The sequence below is a fragment of the Anomaloglossus baeobatrachus genome, chromosome 5 (assembly GCF_048569485.1).
Source record: "Anomaloglossus baeobatrachus isolate aAnoBae1 chromosome 5, aAnoBae1.hap1, whole genome shotgun sequence".
Lineage (NCBI taxonomy): Eukaryota > Metazoa > Chordata > Amphibia > Anura > Aromobatidae > Anomaloglossus > Anomaloglossus baeobatrachus.
The window spans coordinates 512,747,412-512,768,174 of record NC_134357.1 but is presented as its reverse complement, the minus strand read 5'-3'; the positions used below and the strand labels follow the sequence as shown (position 1 = coordinate 512,768,174).

The following is a 20,763-nucleotide window of genomic DNA, read 5'->3' as shown; positions in this document are numbered from 1 at the left end:
CTAGGAGAGCAAGGAGTCAGCGCTAAGCAGTGTGCGCGGCTCCCTGCTCTCTGCACATGTAGCGACGTTATGATCGCTGCTGCGTCGCTGTGTTTGACAGCTAAGCAGCGATCATAACAGCGACTTACAAGGTCGCTGTTACGTCACAGAAAATGGTGACGTAACAGCGATGTCGTTGTCGCTATGTGTGACACCAGCTTCAGTCCGCAAACAGCAAAGACTTGAGCAGTTCACCATAGAAACAAGTCTGGTTGATTTTCTTTTACTGTGTGCACATTTATGTGGAAATGGAAGAAAGACAGAAAATCATACTCGGGCTCACAGTAGTAGCCACATATTGTATTTGGAGGCACAGTAGGTGCAATATACTTTATTGGGAGACTAACGGTGGACTTATTAAAGGGACACAATTGGGGAATCACACTGTATTAGGGGAAAGTTGGTTGCGTCATACTGTATTGGGGACATAGTTGCTTTCCCTATATGACTCATATGATGCCTAGCAAGATGTGATTTTTGTGTGAAACGTTTCCCACATTTGGAACAAGAAAATGGCTTCTCCCCTTTGTGAATCATTTTTATGTCTAACAAGTGCAGATTTAGTAGAAAACTAATTTCCACATTTTGAACACAAAAATGGCTTCTCCCCTGTGTGAATTTTCTGATGTGAAACAAGTTCAGCTTTTTAAGAAAAACATTTCCCACATTATGAACAAGAAAATAACTTTTACCCTGTGTGAATTCGCTGATGTCTAACAATTGCAGCTTTTGTAGAACAACACTTCCCACATTCTGAACAAGAAAATTGCTTCTCTCCTGTGTGAATTTTATGATGTTTAAAAAGATATGATTTTGAAGAATACGATTTCCCACATTCTAAACACAAAAATGGCTTCTCCCCTGTATGAATTCTGTGATGTGAAACAAGTTCATCATTCCTAGAAAAACATTTACCACACACTGAACAAGAAAATGGCTTTTCCCCTGTGTGAAGTCTCAGATGTTGCACAACATGTGATTTAGTAGAAAAACATTTCCCACATTCTGAACAAGAAAATGGCTTCTCCCCTGTGTGAATTCTGAGATGTTGCACAATATGTGATTTAGTAGAAAAACATTTCCCACATTCTGAACAAGAAAATGGCTTTTCCCCTCTGTGAATTCTCAGATGTTGAGCAACATGTGATTTAGTGGAAAAACATTTCCCACATTCTGAACAAGAAAATGGCTTTTCCCCTGTGTGAATTCTCTGATGATTAACAAAATCAGCTTTTGTACTAAAACATTTACCACATTCTGAACATGAAAATAGCTTCTCCCCTGTGTGAATTCTCTGATGTAAAACAAGTTCATCTTTCCTATAAAAATATTTACCACATTCTGAACAAGAAAATGGCTTTTCCCCTGTGTGAATTCTCTGATGTCGAAGAACTTGTGCTTTAGTGGAAAACCATTTCCCACATTCTGAACACAAAAATGGCTTTTCCCCTGTGTGAATTCTCTGATGGGAAACAAGTTCAAATTTCCTAGAAAAACATTTCCCACATTCTGAACATGAAAATAGCTTTTCCCCTGTGTGAACTGTCTGATGTAAAACAAGTTCATCTTTCCTAGAAAAATATTTACCACATTCTGAACAAGAAAATGGCTTTTCTCCTGTGTGAATTCTCTGATGTCGAAGAACTTGTGCCTTAGTAGAAAACCATTTCCCACATTCTGAACACAAAAATGGCTTTTCCCCTGTGTGAATTTTTTTATGTGAAACAAGGTGAAGTTTTCTAGAAAAACATTTCCCACATTCTGTGCAAGAAAATGGCTTTTCCCCTGTGTGAATTTTTTTATGTGAAACAAGGTGAAGTTTTCTAGAAAAACATTTCCCACATTCTGTGCAAGAAAATGGCTTTTCGCCTGTGTGAATTCTCTGATGTCGAAGCACATGTGATTTAGTAGAAAAACATTTCCCACATTCTGAACATGAAAATGGCTTCTCCCCTGTGTGAATTCTCTGATGATTAACAATATCAGCTTTTGTAGCACAACATTTTCCACACTCTGAACAAGAAAAATATTTATCTCCTATGTGACTTCTCTGATGCTGAACAAGATGTGATTTAGTAGCGCAACATTTCCCACATTCTGAACAAGAAAATGACCTCTCCTCTGTGTGAATTCTCTGATGTATAATAAGTTTTGATTTCTTACTAAAACATTTACCACATTCTAAACATAAAAATGGTTTCTCCCTTATGGAAGCTATTTTACGTTCAACACCCCTTCTGTGACTTTCGTTTTGCATATTGGTCTTTGAAGCAGAAGAAAGGACCTTGGATTCAGATGTATTAGGTGTAATGCCACGTTCTTCACATGTATCTGTTGCAAAATCTGAAAATATCAGATGTCCTTCTGAGATCCTAGTACAGTTATCTGCCAAGAATAAAACAAATTATTATTTTTCAAAAACACTCCATTGGAATTTTATTAATTTATTATATACTTTATAACATTTCCTTACAAACTGTAATACAATTCAGTTATTAAAGGGAACTTATCACCAGGTTTTGGTCTTCTAAACTAAAACAACCACCTTAAGCAGCGCCTGTGCTGCATTCTATAAAAGGTGCATGTTACCACCCCTATAGACCCCACAAATACCTTTATAAAATCTACCACCATGAATGCAAATGTTCTGGTCCGATGGGCAGTCCTAATCTGTGCCTCTTGTCCTTCCTTTCACCATCCCCTTGTGCTGATTAACGTGGATGATGCCTCTTGCGCTATCCACGTAGGTGTGCAAAATCTCGTCCCTGCGCAGACATATTCCCTACTCACGCAGGCATACTTCCCTCTGCCATATTGCAGGCAGAGTCGGGCAAAATCTTGCGCCTGCGCAGAGAACTCCCTATTTCTCTACTGTAATTTTCTTCTCTGAAAGTTTATATTCTGCCCTTCACAAATTGTTTCAAATTACCTGAGAAAACTCAGAAAGGAGTCTGTAATTAGTTGTATTATGTGATTTCAGCAAATTACATATACTCTCTGGAAGGTACGAGTATGTACCACAGCACATTGGAAGAGCATATTGATCATGTACACATAAGCCATTACCGTATTTTTCGGATGATAAGACGCACTCTAGTTTTAGAGGAGGAAAATGGGAAAATAAACTTTTAAGCAAAAAATGCGCTCATGACACACTGTTATGGGGCGAGGATCTGCTGCTGACACTGTTATGGGGGTAATGTCCCCAAATTCTCCACTAAGGTACCCCATCCTGATTAATACCCCTATCCTGATAAATACCTCCATCCTGGTATAGACCCATCCTGCTATATACCCCCATCCTGATAAATACCCCCATCCTGCTATATACCCTTATCCTGCTATATACCCTTATCCTGCTATATACCCTCATCCTGCTATATACCCCCCAACCTGGTATATGGCCTGTATCCTGTGGCACAGAAAAAAATAAATGTTTATACTCACCTTTCCTCACTCCAGCTGCATCACTCGTCTTCCTGTGTGTCAGCAGCAGCACCGCTGACCTATGTGGAGCTGGTTCACCGTTCCCTGCAGCATCGCAATGTCCTCCTGCCTGCCCGCCCGCTGATGTGTGTAGAGCTGTGCGCACAGCGATCACGTCATCGCTGTGCGCACGACTCTCCACACATCAGCGGGCCGGCAGACAGGAGGACATCGCGATGCTGCAGGAACAGTGACCAGTGAGTATACCGTACTTATTCACTGCCCTCCACGCTGATGATGATGCGTGAGGGGCAGTGAATATAGCCACACATGCTCACTCCAGGCTGTAGTTGCCAGGGGTGATCACGCGGGCCGGCTCTCCCACCCATCATCCCGCCCACCTGTCAGCACCGGCTTTAGCGCTGAGAGATGATGGACAGGAGGATGCATGCATATGAAATGAGTGCGCTCATGTGGTCACGGCAGGCGCTGCTACAGCCTACTCACCGCCGATGACCTGCTCCACGGGAGCACCCTCATTCCCCGCAGCCATGCCCTATATTCAGACTATAAGACGCAACATTTGGGGAGAAAAAAGTGCGTCTTATAGTCCGAAAAATACGGTACTTTGGAGAAAGTGTAAGGTTCTATATTATTGTTTAATTTAACTAACCAGTGGATATAGGAAAAAGAGAACAAGTCCTTTATATTCTTGTATATGTCATGCAAGCAAATAGAAACATTGCTCTTAAATATATGTGTTGGTGCACTTCTCAAACTTTTTGCAGCACGGTCCTCTGCCTGTCATGATTTCCAGTCCCTGGTTCTTTTGTACATTACTTAGCCTTAGTGGTTTTTAAAAGTTTGTGAACCTTTCAAAATGTTCTATTTTCTGCATAATTGTGATCTAAAACTACATCAAGACTTTCAGGCTAAAAGTAGATAAAGAGAAATACCAGATTTTTCAGACCATAAGACGCACTTTTTTCCCCCCAAATGTTGGGGGAAAGTTGGGGGTGCGTCTTATGGTCTGACTGTGGCTGCGGGGAATGAGGGTGCTGCAGTGGAGCGGGTCATCGGGGGCACGAGCAGGATGTAGCAGCCTGCCCTGACCACGTGGACCTGCTCATTTAATATGCACGCCCATCCTCCCACCCATCTCTCAGCGGTGAAGTCGGCGCTGACAGGTGGGCGGGAGGACGGGCAGGGATAAACAGTCGTCCCGCATGATCATTCCTGGCAACTGCAGCTTGGAGTGATCATGTGCGGCTGTATTCACTGCCCCCCGTACATAATCATCAGTGCGGGGGGCAGTGAATTAGTACAGATTACTCACCGTTCCCCTGCAGCATCGCTCCTCCTCCCGTCTGTCCGGTCAGCTGACTTGCGTGACTAGCGGCGCGCACAGCGATGTCATCACTGTGCGCACGTGTCCACACACAGCCGCCGGCACAGACCACCGGAGGACATCGCGATGCTGCAGGGGGACGGCTGCAGTCAGCGGCGCTGCCGCTGATATAGACGGTAAGAGGAGCGTTGCTGCAGGGAGTGAGGTGAGGTGAGTATGAACGTTTATTTTTTTTATGTGCCACAGGATGCGGCCATACACCAGAATGAGGGCATATAGCAGGATAGGGGTATATTATGACCAGCATGGGGAGTATATGAGCAGGATGAGGGTACATAGCAGCATGGGGAGTATATGAGCAGGATGAGAGTATATAGCAGGCTGGGGAGTATATGAGCAGGATGAGGGTATATAGCAGGCTGGGGAGTATATGAGCAGGCTGGGGAGTATATGAGCAGGATGAGGGTATATAGCAGGCTGGGGAGTATATGAGCAGGATGAGGGTATATAGCAGGCTGGGGAGTATATGAGCAGGATGAGGGTATATAGCAGGCTGGGGAGTATATGAGCAGCATGGGGAGTATATGAGCAGGATGAGGGCATATAGCAGGATAGGGGTATATTATGAGCAACATTGGGGAGTATATAGCAGGCTGGGGAGTATATGAGCAGGATGGGGAGTATATGAGGAGGATGAGGGTATATGAGCAGGCTGGGGAGTATATGAGCAGGCTGGGGAGTATATGAGCAGGCTGGGGAGTATATGAGCAGGCTGGGGAGTATATGAGCAGGCTGGGGAGTATATGAGCAGGCTGGGGAGTATATGAGCAGGCTGGAGAGTATATGAGCAGGCTGGAGAGTATATGAGCAGGCTAGGGAGTATATGAGCAGGCTGGGGAGTATATGAGCAGGCTGGGGAGTATATGAGCAGGCTGGGGAGTATATGAGCAGGCTGGGGAGTATATGAGCAGGCTGGGGAGTATATGAGCAGGCTGGGGAGTATATGAGCAGGCTGGGGAGTATATGAGCAGGCTGGGGAGTATATGAGCAGCCTGGGGAGTATATGAGCAGCCTGGGGAGTATATGAGCAGCCTGGGGAGTATATGAGCAGCCTGGGGAGTATATGAGCAGCCTGAGGAGTATATGAGCAGCCTGGGGAGTATATGAGCAGCCTGGGGAGTATATGAGCAGGACATTACCCCATAACAGTTTCAGCAGCAGATCCTCTCCCCATAAGTGTGTCATGACCACATATTTTGCTTAAAATATTATTTTACTATTTTCCTCCTCTAAAACCAGGGTGCGTCTTATGGTCAGGTGTGTCTTATAGTCCGAAAAATACGGTAAATCAAATCAATTAGTTAAAAAACTTAGGGTTTAATTATCATTAAATCAGGAAAATTAACCAATGTCATATTCCTGAGTGTCAAGTTCAGGTCTTTGACCTCACCATTCCCACACCTTAAACTTTGTTTTCCATTAACTATTCTTTTATAGAACAAATTATTTGATTTAGATAAGTCTTACTGAATGATGCAGTTCTCTTGATATTCTGCTGATGGACAGGTATCCTAACGTCTTCTTTTAGAATTTGCTTCTAAAATTTAAAACTTTGTTCCATCAATAATGGCAAGCCGTCCTGGCCCAAATGCAGGTAAACCGGCCCAAATAATGATAGTACCACCATTATGGAGCACAGCTGGTAAGAGATTTTTATACTGTGCTGTTCCTTCTCAACATAAATCTTCTCATTTAAACCTAAAAGCTTCACTTAGGTCTCATCTGTCTAATAAAACAAAGTTTCAATAGCCTTCGGGGTTGTCCAGGGACGGGCAGCAATGTTCTTTTGAAGAGCACTGGGTTTTTTCTTGCATTTATTTTCAATGTCTTAATGATGGTGCACATATGAATTTTAACGTTAAAGAAGTTGTCCAACCATAAACCCCAACGGATCCATCGCAGATTGTGGTAAAACTGATGCGACGGATCCGGTAAAAAATGGATCCGTTGTAGCAGCTTGTACCGAGAATCCAGCTATGGCCGCGGGTAACCTGAGTGATGTCACCGCAGACAGCGCGACTCACTTCAGTTGCTCCGTGGAGTTTAGAGCGAGCGGCGTTGTTCTACGGCAACTCCTGTCAGCTTCCGATGTAGCAGAGCTGAAAGCATCGTGGGACCTTGTGTGAATTACATCAGACCTGGAGGGGTATTTGGCGATTAATAAAGTGGTGAAAGAGGGTTTTTTTGTGTGTTTTATTTCAAATAAAGAATTTTTCTGTGTTTGTGTTTATTTACTTTCACTACAGTTTGGTGATGGGGGGGGGGTGTCTCATAGACGCCTGCCATCACTAAGCTAGGACTTGGTGGCAGCTATGGGCTGCCATTAACTCCTTATTACCCCAATTGCCATCGCACCAGAGCAATTCGGGATGAGCCTGGTAGAGTCCCAGGACTGTCGCATCTAATGGATGCGGAATTTCCGGGCAGCTGCTGGCTGATATTTTTAGGCTGGGGTGCTCCGCATAACATGGGGCTCCCCATCCTGAGAATACCAGCCCTCAGCCAAGTGGCTTTACCTTGGCTAGTATCAAAATTGGGGGACCGCACGCTGTTTTTTTTAATGATTTATTTTACTGCATGATTTAGACCCGCCCACCGGTGGCTGTGATTGGTTGCAGTGTGACAGCTGTCACTCAGCGTGGGGGCTTGTCTTACTGCAACCAAAGGCGTTGGTGGGCGGGGGAAGCAGTAAATACAAGATGGAATAATGAGCGGCCGGCATTTTCAAAGCAGGAAAAGCCGCGGGAGCAGCGTGACAGCTGTGCAGTACCGCGCCGGTGATCAGTGAGTATGAGAGAGGGGGTGGGAGAGAGAGAGAGAGACCGAGAGAGAGAGAGAGACCGACAGCTTGCCACCCAGGGAGGGAGTTGCGCAACCGGCATCCCCTCCCTCAATAAATGTACTTGAAGTCCCCAATCCTACAACTCTGCGTAGGACAACCAGGTCCAATGCTGGTGCACCTCCACAGCGCTATGCGCAAGATAAATTTGTATGGGAAGGATTGCCGAGGACGTCAACCTCAAGTGGCTTGTGATAAAGTGAGAGTGTACTAATGACCTTTATCCACTGTGAATGCAAAATGCTTATTTACCGTTCATTGTAAGCATTGTTACTGACCAGCCTCAAGAGGCCGCTGTTTTGCATCTGCCTTTGACTGTTTGGTTCCTATAATAACAGATCAACTGACTTCGGCTGTGGACTTGGAGACCTGAGGTGGTGCTGTGTGTGCGCTGAAGGGAAAGCGAGAGGTGTGCGTAAAAGAAAGGAGCCACCGCAGAAACATTTAAGAAAATTGTCAGAAGACTCGTGTTAGAGTTTAGTGAGGAGGACCATGACGCGTGTGAGAAGCATCCTGTGCCGAAGATCACCATTCTTCAGTTGCTGACTATACTGGTCACCGTGGGACGATCTTCAAGTCTCTGTTTATGGCAGCTGGACACCACAGTACCCGGGCACGGTAGGCTGGCCCAGGCCTGCGTGCACGCAACACTTTGTTTTGGTACCAAAACACATATCTGTTCTGCTTAGGCCACCTCCATATTGGTAACAACTAGTCCAATCAAAATCCTAGGAACACTTCCCACTCGAACCTACAAGACACACCATTGGGGGCCTGAAGGGAATAGGGCCGCCCACTTAGGGGGTTGGTGAGGAGAAAGCGAGGACAGTGACAGTTGAGTTGAGTTGAGAGCAGAGTGGAAAGAGGAGGTCAGGTGGCTCTCACGAGGAGAGGCCACGGAGGAAAGCTGAGTACTAGGTGGCAGACGTTGGTCTGGCCCTGGTAGGAATTGGAACCCCGGTCGCAGGGGACAGTCTCAAGGGGCACAGACTGCCGAGGAGGGCAGCCGGCGGCCTTGAGCTATCACCAGACAGGGCCAGGGCACGACGGGATACGTGGACCCCAGGCCGGAAAGTAGCTTCATGCGTTCCGGTAATTTACCCGACGGGGGTGAAGACTTCAAGTGTCATCCCCAACCCGCTCCAAAAATCGGGGTACTAGCGCCCCGATGGGATAGGACTTTCCCACTACAGTCCAAAGAAATCCTACGCGTGAACCCTGAGAGCAAGCTCACTCCATTAGCCACACGGGTGAGCGGGACCCAGAGAGTTTCATACCGACAGGTCCAATTGAGTCTAAAGTGCCAGGGATAGGACCACAGACCAACAACAACAACACCAGGGGCACGGATCCAGGCGTGCTCCCCGCGGACTACAGTGGTGTTCAGAACTTTGGTTTACAAGCTGTCAGTATGGTTATTCTGAGACTGAGTGAGTACACTGGTAACCCCCTGCACCTATCCCCCAATGGCACCCCAACACCATCCATCACCAACGGGCCCCGGGACACCAACCACCTACCCACGGAGGGGTTAAACATCAGGCTGCCGCACCATCGTCACCGGGCTCCCCAACGGCAGCAGTGGTCCCTCACATTACCAGGCACCGTGGGTGGTGTCACGAACTTTCCAAAATCCCCTGTACATTTCCCTCCCCCCCTTCTTTAAATCGAGTGGCCGCGCGAAACCCAGGTCCGGAGACCCCTCAAGCCACCGCGGATCCGTATCCGAGCGGCGGCAGAAACCCGGCTATTCGCCCGGGGGCGGTACACAAGGCACGCAGAACCCTCCGTGATAGCATCCGATGCACGTCTGCCGTCATGTCTTTACTGCAGTTAAATGCTTTACGTCACTGGCGGTGCAGTAAAGCATTCAACTACTATAAAGCGCTGACGGCAGCGGCGGCCTTGGGTATTGGACACAGTCACGGAAGAATCTATGTGCCTGCGGTCTGCAAGAGGCACCCCTCTATAATCACGTCTGCTGCACAGAGCCGCCGCTGCTGTCAGAGCTTTACAGCAGTTGAATGCTTTACTGGACCGCTGCTGCCATAAAGCATTCAACTGCAGTAAGGCCATAATGCCAGTCTACAGTGGTGATTCCATGCACCAGACGTGATCATCAAGGGGTGCCTCTTGCAAACAGTAGTCACATAGACCCCTCTGTGATCGCGTCCAATACATCGAGCTGCCGCTGCAGTCACCGCTTTACAGCAGTTGAATACTTTACTGCACCGCCGCTGCCGTAAACCATTCAACTGCAGTGAAGCCATGATGGCACACAGCAGCCCCGTGCATCGGATGGGGTCTGTGTGCCTGCGGTCTACAAGAAGCAGCTGAGGATACCGCGGGAACGAAGGAGAGGTGAGAATAATTTTTTATGGGACCCTGGCCTGAGTATAAGCCAAGGGGGGAATTTTCAGCTTAAAAAAAATGGGCTGAAAAACTCGGCTTATACTTGAGTATATACGGTACTTATTTCTCTCTGCAAAAAGCAAATATATTTATATAATTTGTACAATGTGATTTTCTGGATTTTATTTTTGATATTCACTGTGAAAATTAACCTACCTTTAAAATTATAAACTGTTCATATCTTTGTCAGGGGGCAAACTTACAAAATTACAAAATGTTCATGAGAACCCATGCCTACACACAAGAAAATTGATAATGAGAGTCAGACAAATTATAAATTCAATAATGCCCTGCGTGCGGGGGTTAAAAGGACCATTCGGATTAAGACTGAAAGCGAAGAAAGAAAACTGAACTAAAAGTCAATAAATAAGGTTTACTTTATTGCTAATATAAAAATTCATAAAATACACCAACCAATCAGCTGGAATAAAAATGGCGTCACAAAAAAAATTATTGGAGAAGAGACTTATATGTGCACATAAATATATTTTGCATAGCTAAAATATAATTTTATATAGCTACCAAGTGTAGATTTAAATAAATATGCAAAAATTTATTATATCTCAAATTGTAAAAAAAAATGCAATAAATTACATAATGTGTCTTGTGTCAAACAAACAAACAATTCTCCAAAATATATATACAATTCTGGAGACCATTGAACCACAGATTAAGTTCCAGGTACACTGTGCACAAAGGTAACCAATCTACATGTTAGGGTATGTGCGCACTAGGCGTTTTTTTCACGCTGCGTTTTTATGTGCGTTTTTGTCTAAAAAACGCACCCGCGGCTAAAAAACGCGGCAAAAACGCATGCGTTTTTTGCCGCGATTTGGTGCATTTTTTGCTGCGTTTTTGCTCACTGCGTTTTTAATCAGTGCACAATGCCATTAAAGATTGTTGATGAAAAAAAAAAAAAAAAAAGGTCTGATGTCATTTCCTTCTTCAAAATGTTCATTGTATGCAGGAGAGCAGACAGCTGCAGAACTAGTGTATGCAGGAGAGCAGACAGCAGCTGCAGAACTACAAGTCTCAGCATCCTCCATTCACTAGTGTAAGCAGGAGAGCAGACAGCAGCTGCAGAACTACAAGTCTCAGCATCCTCCATTCACTAGTGTATGGAGGAGAGCAGACAGCAGCTGCAGAACTACAAGTCTCAGCATCCTCCATTCACTAGTGTATGCAGGAGAGCAGACAGCAGCTGCAGAACTACAAGGCTCAGCATCCTCCATCCAGGACTGTATGCAGTTTTTTGCCCAAAAAGAAAAAAAAAATGACATGGGCTTCGCCATATTTTTGTATGCTAGCGGGGTACAGCAGGCAGGTACGGGCTGCCCCCAACCCCCAGCTGCCTATTTGTACCCGGCTGGGAACCAAAAATATAGAGAAGCCCTTTTTTTTTAATTATTTCATGAAATAATTAAAAAAAAAAATGACGTGGGCTTCGCCTAATTTTTGAGTCCAGCCGGGTACAACTAGGCAGCTGGGGATTGGAATCCACAGTGCAGGGTACCCATGCTTTCTGGGCACCCCCACTGCGAATTGCAGTCCGCAGCCACCCCAGAAAATGGCGCTTTCATAGAAGCGCCATCTTCTGGCGCTGTATCCAACTCTTCTAGCTGCCCTGGTGACGGGTGGCTAGCTAGGTAATAATGGAGTTAGGGCTAGCTGTATATTATCAGCTGGCCCTAAGCCCGAAATTCATGGTGTCACGCCAATATTAGACATGGCCACCATGAATTTCTAGTAATGATAAAAAAAAAAACACAACACAGAGAAAAATATTTTTATTAGAAATAAAACACAACACAATTAGTGACTCCATCTTTATTGAAATAAACCCCCCTCCGCAGTAATCCTGGGTTAGGGTCCCGCGCCGTCCAATCAGGATCCAATATCATCTGATTGGTTTGCTGGAAGGCAGAGCGATCAGATGATGTGTCAGGATCAAGTGCCTGAATCCCATCACACATCAGCTGATTGTATAAAAGCCGATTATACAATCAGCTGATGCATCAGTAGAAAAAAAAAAAAAAAATTACATACTCACTTATGTGCTGTGGTGATTACCGGCAGCTCCTGGAGCGATCGATTGGACAGGAGTCTGATCTTGTCCGATCGCTGCAGGAGCTGCCGGTAATCAGCTGATGAAGTCCCCTGACGGCAGGAGCAGCTGATGGCCGGCCGGGCGCGAAAAAGCCGGCGAGACTACGATCAGCTGATGCGTCAGGTGACTGCATCAGGTGATCCACCGCCAGGTCCTGTAAGCAAGGTCCTGCCCCGGGGAGACTGCACACAGCCAGAGCGGCGGTACCGAGACAGGGGCTGGGAGCGGGCATGGCACCGGGACCCTGCGGACAGGTGAGTATATGACATTTTTTTTTTTTCTACTGTTCACTTTGTTTTTCGCCGCTGCCTCCACCTCCCGCCCAGACATGGCGCCGCACGGAGCTGACATGCACAGGACGGGAGGTGGACGCAGCGGTGACGGTACCGGGAGGATTCATGCTTCTGTGTTTACCAACAGAAGGAATCCTTTTCCTGTACACGTCACTGTACTGCCCACCCCTTGCGTTTATAGCTGCGTTTTTAGTCATAGAAACGCGGCTATATGCGTTATTCATTGCGTTTTTAACATCTCATTGAATTCAATGAGTGAAAAACGCAGTGGAAAACGCAGAAATAATTGACATGCTGCGTTTTTGTGGTCACCACAAAAACGCAGCTAAAAAAAAAACGCTGTGTGAGGACAGCACTTCTGAAAACCCATTGACATTGCTGGGGAAGCAATGTCACTGCGTTTTCAGCACAAAAACGCGGTAAAAAACGCCGCTAAAAACGCGGCAAAAACGCCTAGTGCGCACAAGGCCTTATTGTCAATAGATAATCACATGGGGGTGTCGTAACCCAACATAAAGGACTACTACCAGGACCAAAGCAAATAAATAATGGCCACCATCATGCTAACCAGTCACATTACTAATGTATAATTACAAAGGTGTAGCAGGAGCATCTGACTTGAATAAGTGACGCCTTCCCCGACGCACGCGTTTCGGCGCTACCATCTTCAGGGGGTGGGGTCATCAAATGTGGTGAGAGATTAAATAGTAAAATCTACCAATTGATATACGATTAGTGCGCAAGGAATAAGTCATATTCACATGAGGAGAGGGGTGTGTGTATAACACGAGTGGTCGGCCATCCAATGATTCTAGTGTGTTAATTAAAGAGGGAAGTACCCACAGAAGTAAACAAACCGCCCACTATTCAATACACGATGTATAACACAGACGGCCGGACATCCAATGATAGTGTGACGATTAAAGAGGGAGATACCCACAGATGTAAACAATCTGCCTTTATTAGTGGTGAACAGCTAAAGGTAGGAAACTACGCAGCAGATATGGGGCCCATGAGTTGGAGTAGCTCTGTGTCAGCGCCGATGCCTGAATCCCCCTCACTAGCATCACACTCAACTGTATCTGCATCCTGGATACAAATACATTTGAAAGCAATAATGGAAGAGGAAGCTGTCAGTATGGAGGACTATTACACTGTATAGAGGATTATCATACTGTAAGGAAGGCTGTGTCAGGGCAAACATACTCTGCTGGGATCACTGTGCAAGTATCAAAATTTGAGGAAAGGGGGGTTCTGTAGGACCATCATAATGTGCCTGTGGAGGGTCATATGGAGAATTTCACTGTTGTGGTATCTTACTGTGTTTGAGGGTGCACTTTTGTTGGCATCATACGTTATGGGGCCATGAAATGGGTATCATCGTGTGTGGGAAAACTAAGTGACTTCAGCTCCCCCCCCCCAGCTGACTGACAAGTGAGCACATGGCCTGTGGCCTGGTTCTAGTCATAACTATCCAGGTGCACCTAATCAAGATCTGTAGTGCTAGGATTTGACCCTATCTACCTGGCTTTCCTACTTTCTGTACAATATATTTTTTTTGTGGTGGTTCCTAATAAATACTTCTACTTTGGAGCCTCATGATTTCTACTGAAATGATGTGTTACTCTTTAATTCTTTATCTTATTTGTACTGTACTGTGGAAATTTTGTCTATATAGAGATATCATACAATATATGGCGGCTCCTGCACCCATACACCCCGCAAATCTAAAGCTGCACACGGAGCAAAACAGGTCCGCAATTTGCTAATAACACTGTCACAATTTTTGACATGGCCGTCTACATCCAGCCTTATCAAACATCTTGTCTACAGCAAAATGATATCTGAAAGGCATTTTACTAAAATTCACACAGAAGCCTCCAGCAGATCCAGGAGACACATAAGATACAGAATAACCTTCCCCTGAGCTATTCCATACCTGGACGTTTCCCTCAAATACACAATTGATTCAAAGGCTTTATGGCAGTTTTCACTTTGTGCAACAAAATTTTGCAATTTGACATTTTTACACCAGTACCGGCCAACTCCACCAAAGTGGGCAGAGCATGGACAGGGCGTGGTGTCGCCCCTCCGAAGAATAGTTAAAAAATTCCTCTACTCTGGTGGTGTAAGTTGCTCCAGAAATGTTACTCCAGTCCTTGAATACAGCAGCATTTCTGACAAGGTGCACGTCAGAGAAAACGTGCAAGTATTAATTAACTGGCAATTTCCTCTTAATGAATTCGGCTCATCTTACCTCACCACACCCCATCATTATGAATGGAGTCCACAGTGCAAGTCTTAATGAAGTAGCACCTACATTTTTAAGGGTAAAGTCCACATAAAAAATTCCATGTGAACACACTTTGATAAATCATATAAAGTTATTATAGAAGCCAGTGATGGAGTAAAATCTGTGACTTCTCTGCATTTAGTGGTCACTACTCACCTGTGCGGTTATCTGTAGGAATCTCCTCTTTACACCGCTCATCACCCCTCACATATGTCTCTGTAGTATTAATATGGGTCAGATCTTCACCCTGAAACAAATATTGTAAAAGTCACAGACAGATGGAGAAGTCACGTGAAATGATTCAGAAGAACAGAAAAGATCATAAATGAACAAAACTGACAGCAGTAGATATCACAGAGCTGCAGGTCTCCTGTATAACCCAACCTGTCCCCTCCTAATTGTAACCAGCAGTCTCCATAACCAGAAAATTGTGAGAAGATCCAGACATCTAATGTCTATGATCAGCTTTATCCTGTCATCTCCACCAAGTATAAACCATACACTGAATGGCCACATTATTACAGACACCATCTAGGAGCGTTGGATTTCCTTTGGCATTTAGGAGTTCAGCAATTTATCACATCAAAGATTCCAGGTGATGAAATAGTTCTGCAGGATTACAGGCCCATGGGGACAGGAAAGCTTCTTACATTTACCGAAAATTACACTGAGGAGCTGACAGGCACTGAACATCCCATTCTACCTCGTCCCAGAGATGCTCTATAGGACTAAGATCTGAGGACTGTGAAGGCCGAGGAGGCAAGAAAAAGTAATGTCATGTTCCTGATATAAAGAAGAGGAAGATCCTGGCACCTCCTGGAGAGAATTGCTGTGTGACATAAAGCTTCACTTGTGGAGCGCCAGAATATACTGTTATTACAGGACCCTGATGTAAAGTACTGTCATTATATGGTGAAAGCTATGGGTCATTGTAAATCACTGTAATGAGCAAGTTATGGGAGAAAAGGCAGCTGGGCAGGAGAGAGTTACAGAGGGTCAGCCCTGCAGCTGGGCAGGGGAGAATTACAGAGGGTCAGCCCTGCAGCTGGGCAGGAGAGTTACAGAGGGTCAGCCCTGCAGCTGGGCAGTGGAGAGTTACAGAGGGTCAGCCCTGCAGCTGGGCAGTGGAGAGTTACAGAGGGTCAGCCCTGCAGCTGGGCAGGAGAGTTACAGAGGGTCAGCCCTGCAGCTGGGCAGGAGAGTTACAGAGGGTCAGCCCTGCAGCTGGGCAGGAGAGAGTTAGGGTATGTGCGCACGTTGCTTTTTACCTGCTTTTTACCTGCTTTTTTGCTGCTTTTTCTTCTGCGCTGTTTAATGCCAAAATGGATGTGTTCTTCTATTCAAGCAAAGTCTATGGGAATTTGGGTTTCTTGTTCACACTATGTTGTTCAAAATGCTGCCTTTTTGTGGCAGAACTTTGGTCAAAAACTCAGCTTTGCAGTGCAAAACCCAAATGGCAAAAACAATTGACATGTTGCTTCTTTGAAAAGCTGAGTTTTTGACCAAAGTTCTGCCTCAAAAAGGCAGCATTTTGAACAACATAGTGTGAACAAGAAACCCAAATTCCCATAGACTTTGCTTGAATAGAAGAACACATCCATTTTGGCATTAACCCCTTCAGCCCCGGGGCACTTTCCGTTTTTGCGTTTTTGTTTTTTGCTCCCCTTCTTCCGAGAGCCGTAACTTTTTTATTTTTCCGTCAATCTTGCCATATGAGGGCTTGTTTTTTGCGGGACAAGTTGTACTTTTAAATGAAATCATAAGTTTTACCATATGGTGTACTGGAAAGCAACAAAAAAATTCCAAGTGTGGAAAAATTGCAAAAAAAGTGTGATGGCACAATAGTTTTTGGGATGTTTTATTCACGGTGTTCACTATATGGTAAAACTGATGTGTGGGTATGATACCTGAGGTCGGTGCGAGTTTGTAGACACCAAACATGTATAGGTTTACTTGTATCTAAGGGGTTAAAAAAAATTCACAAGTTTGTCCAATAAAAGTGGCGCACGTTTTGCGCCATTTTCCGAAACACGTAGCGTTCTTATTTTTTGGGATCTATGGCTCAGTGACGGCTTATTTTTTGCGTCTCGAGCTGATGTTTCTAATGGTAGCATTTTTGCGCAGATGCTACGTTTTGATCGCCTGTTATTGCATTTTGCGTAAAACTTGCGGCGACCAAAAAACGTAATTTTGGCGTTTGGAATTTTTTTGCCACTACGCCGTTTACCAATCAGATTAATTGATTTTATATTTTGATAGATCGGGCATTTCTGAACGCGGCGATACCAAATATGTGTATATTTATTTATTTTTTAACCCTTTAATTTTCAATGGGGGGAAAGGGGGGTGATTTGAACTTTTAGGTTTTTTGTTTTTTTTTAAATTTTTTAAAACTTTTTTTTTACTTTTTTTATTTTATTTTACTAGTCCCCCTAGGGGGCTATAGCAATCAGCAATCCGATCGCTGATCGCTATCTGCTGATCACAGCTATACCGCTGTAATCAGCAGATTCAGTCACTTTCTTTCTTCCTCTGCTCCGTGCCGAGGAAGAATGAAAGTGAAACTTCGTAGCACCAGGCGTCATCACATGACCCTGTGCTACGATGGCAACCACCGAACGTCACGTGATCACTCACGTGACGTCCGGAGGGGGCGGCGGTAAGTAAAAAAGATGGCCGCGCGCATGTAGATCTCGCTGCCAGACTTTGGCAGCGAGATCTAAGGGGTTAATGTTCCGGGTGGAATGCGATTCCACTCGGAACATGTAGGCACACATGTCAGCTGTTGAAAACAGCTGATATGTGTGCCGATCCACGCCGCCTGCCCGCGGCAGGGGGCGGGGCTTACCGGGACACGATCCATGACGGAAAGATCCGTCCATGGTCGTGAAGGGGTTAAACAGCGCAGAAGAAAAAGCAGCAAAAAAGCAGGTAAAAAGCAGGTAAAAAGCAACGTGCGCACATACCCTTACAGAGGGTCAGCCCTGCAGCTGGGCAGGAGAGAGTTACAGAGGGTCAGCCCTGCAGCTGGGCAGGAGAGAGTTACAGAGGGTCAGCCCTGCAGCTGGGCACGGGAGAGTTACAGAGAGTTAAGGCCGCTTTACACGCTGCGATATCGGTACAGATATCGCTAGTGTGCGTACACGCCCCCATCGTTGGTGTGACACGGGCAAATCGTTGCCCGTGGCGCACAAAATCGTGTGGAGCCGTCACACTACTTACCTGCCTAGCGACGTCGCTGTCACCAGCGAACCGCCTCCTTTCTAAGCGGAGGGGCCGCCCAATAGAAGCGGAGGGGCGGAGATGAGCGGGACGTAACATCCCGCCCACCTCCTTCCTTTCTCATTGCCGGCGGCCGCAGGTAAGGTGAGGTTCCTCGTTCCTGCGGTGTCACACGGAGCGATGTGTGCTACCGCAGGAACGACGAACTACATCGTACAAGCAGCAGGAACGATAATTGGGAATAGGGGGGGGATGTCACCGATTGAGCAATTTTGAACGTTTTTGCGACGATTCAAAATCGCTCATAAGTGTCACACACAACATTGCTAAAGCACCCGGATGTGCGTCAGAAATTCCGTGACCCCAACGAGATCACTTTAGCGATGTCGTAGCGTGTAAAGCGGGCTTTAGGGTATGTTCACACATCAGGTTTTTGCTGTGCGGCACAATCCGGCGCTTTGCGTTGCGCATCCGTTTTTTTTTGCCACTGGGTGCGGTTTTTCCTCATAGACTTTTATTAGCAACGGATTGTGCCTCATGTACTTGCGTTTGATCCGTGTTTTTTGCCGGATGCGGCAAAAATCGTCACTCTGGCGGCCGCACAGGACGCAGAGAGGAAGGTTTTTTTGCCAGCGGCAAAAAACTGCATAGCGCCGGGTGCAGCGCTGTGCGGCATGCTGCATAATGAAAGTTTACGCGCGCCGGATATGGTGGCATGCATCAAACGCCGGAAGCATGTACCGGATTCGGTTTTTACTTCTGAGCATGACCAGAAGTGATATAAATTCATTGCTTGTCAGAAAATCAATCACTCACTCTCTCTCTCTCTCAAACTCTCTCACTCACTGACTCATTCATTCACTCACTCACCGATCACCGACGTGGCACTGCACGGCTGTCGCAAAACTCCGGTGGCTTCTCCTGATTTGAAAATGCCGGCCGCCCATTATTCAATCTCGTATTCACTGCTTCCCCCGCCCACCGGCGCCTATGATTGGCTGCAGGCAGACACGCCCCCACGCTGAGTGACAGCTGTTTCACTGCAACCAATCACAGCTGCCGGTGGGCGGGTCTATATCTTGCACTAAAATAAATAATTAAAAAAAAAACAGCGTGCAGTCCCCCCCAATTTTGATACCAGCCAAGATAAAGCCACACGACTGAAGGCTGGTATTCTCAGGATGGGGAGCTCCACGTTATGGGGAGCCCACCACCCTAACAATGTCAGCCAGCAGCCGCCCGGAATTGCCGCATCCATTAGATGCGACAGTCCCGGGACTCTACCCGGCTCATCATGAATTGCCCTGGTGCAGTGGGAATCGGGGTAATAAGGGGTTAATCATGTTTATGAGACACCCCCAATGATTAACCTGTAAGTGAAAGTAAATAAATACATACACCCAAAAAAAATATACTTTATTTGGAATAAAAGACAAAAAAACACCCTCTTTCACCATTTTATTAAAATCCCCAAATACCTCTCCAGGTCTGACGTAACGCACAGAGGTCCCACGACGCTTTCAGCTCTGCTACATGAAGCTGACAGGAGCGGCAGTAGAACATCGCCGCTCTCTATCAGCTCCACGCAGCAACTGAAGTGAATTGTGCTGTCAGCGGTGACGTCACTGAGGTAGTGTCGGGGTGTGTGCGGTGATGATGTGTGCGGTAGTGCCGGGGCATGTGCAGTGATGATGCGTGTGGTAGTGCCGGGGTGTGTGCGGTGATGATGCGTGCGGTAGTGCAAGTGTGTGTGGTGATGATGCGTGAGGTAGTGCCGGTAATTGTGTGGCGATGATGGGGTCTCTCTCTCAGCATAAAAAAAAAAAAAAAAAAAAAAAAAACGGATCCATTTTATCAGATCCATCGCATCTGTTTTTACACAATCTGAGATGGATCCGTTGCATCAGGCACAAACCGGATTGTGCCTGATTGGAAAAAACAGATGTGTGAACTTAGCCTTACAGAGGCTCAGCCCTGCAGCTGGTCCCCCAGCAGCAGTTTCCAGCTGCTCGGCTGTCTGCTGCCACCATTGTACCTTACATGTATATGTACAAGTGCTGGCTGGCCTAGTACCTCAGACACAGCCACACTTCGTGCTGTGTGGGTGCCTGAGGCCTGTCTCCACAGCGCGCTGGCCAGGCTGCTTCCTCGTCAACGTCTGAGAGAAGAGAAGAGGTCGCAAGGTCCGTGCAGGAGGTCAGGGTCAGGACCGGATCCTGTGTGTCTGTGGAGGCTCTCAGATGTGGTGAGCTGTGGCTGCAGCCTCTGCACAGGTCAGGTCGCATGGCCAAGCTGCCTGAGTAACGGCTCAAGCGCACGTAACTGCAAAATATTCTGCAGCGATTTGACAGCACATGAGCGTGTCAAATCGCTGCAGAAAGACTGCATAATGAATGCAGTTTTTTTGTTAAAAAAAAAACTGGATTTCATGCACTCGGGATGTGGCCTCCACCATAGAGTGGGAGCTGCATCCAGAACACACAAATAAATGACTTGCTTCTTTTATGAACGCACGTATTTGGGTCAAAATTTTAGCACCCAAATCGCTGCGTTCATAAAAGCATTGTACGCACGTCTCATGCACAGTCTTCATAGATTGTGCAGGAGATGCAGGACGCATGCATTTACGCTGCAGTGCAATACGCAGCGTAAATGCATGCTATTGTGCAACATGCGCATGAGGCCTAACTCACAGTGAGCGACAGCAGACACCAGTGTACAGTA

General features: G+C 46.1%; 1 pseudogene; it reads right to left on the bottom strand.

Annotated features, from left to right (window-relative positions):
- Positions 1–253: 253 nt before the first annotated feature.
- LOC142312026 (uncharacterized) overlaps positions 254–20,763 on the bottom strand; it is a 171,681-nt pseudogene continuing 151,171 nt past the window's right edge.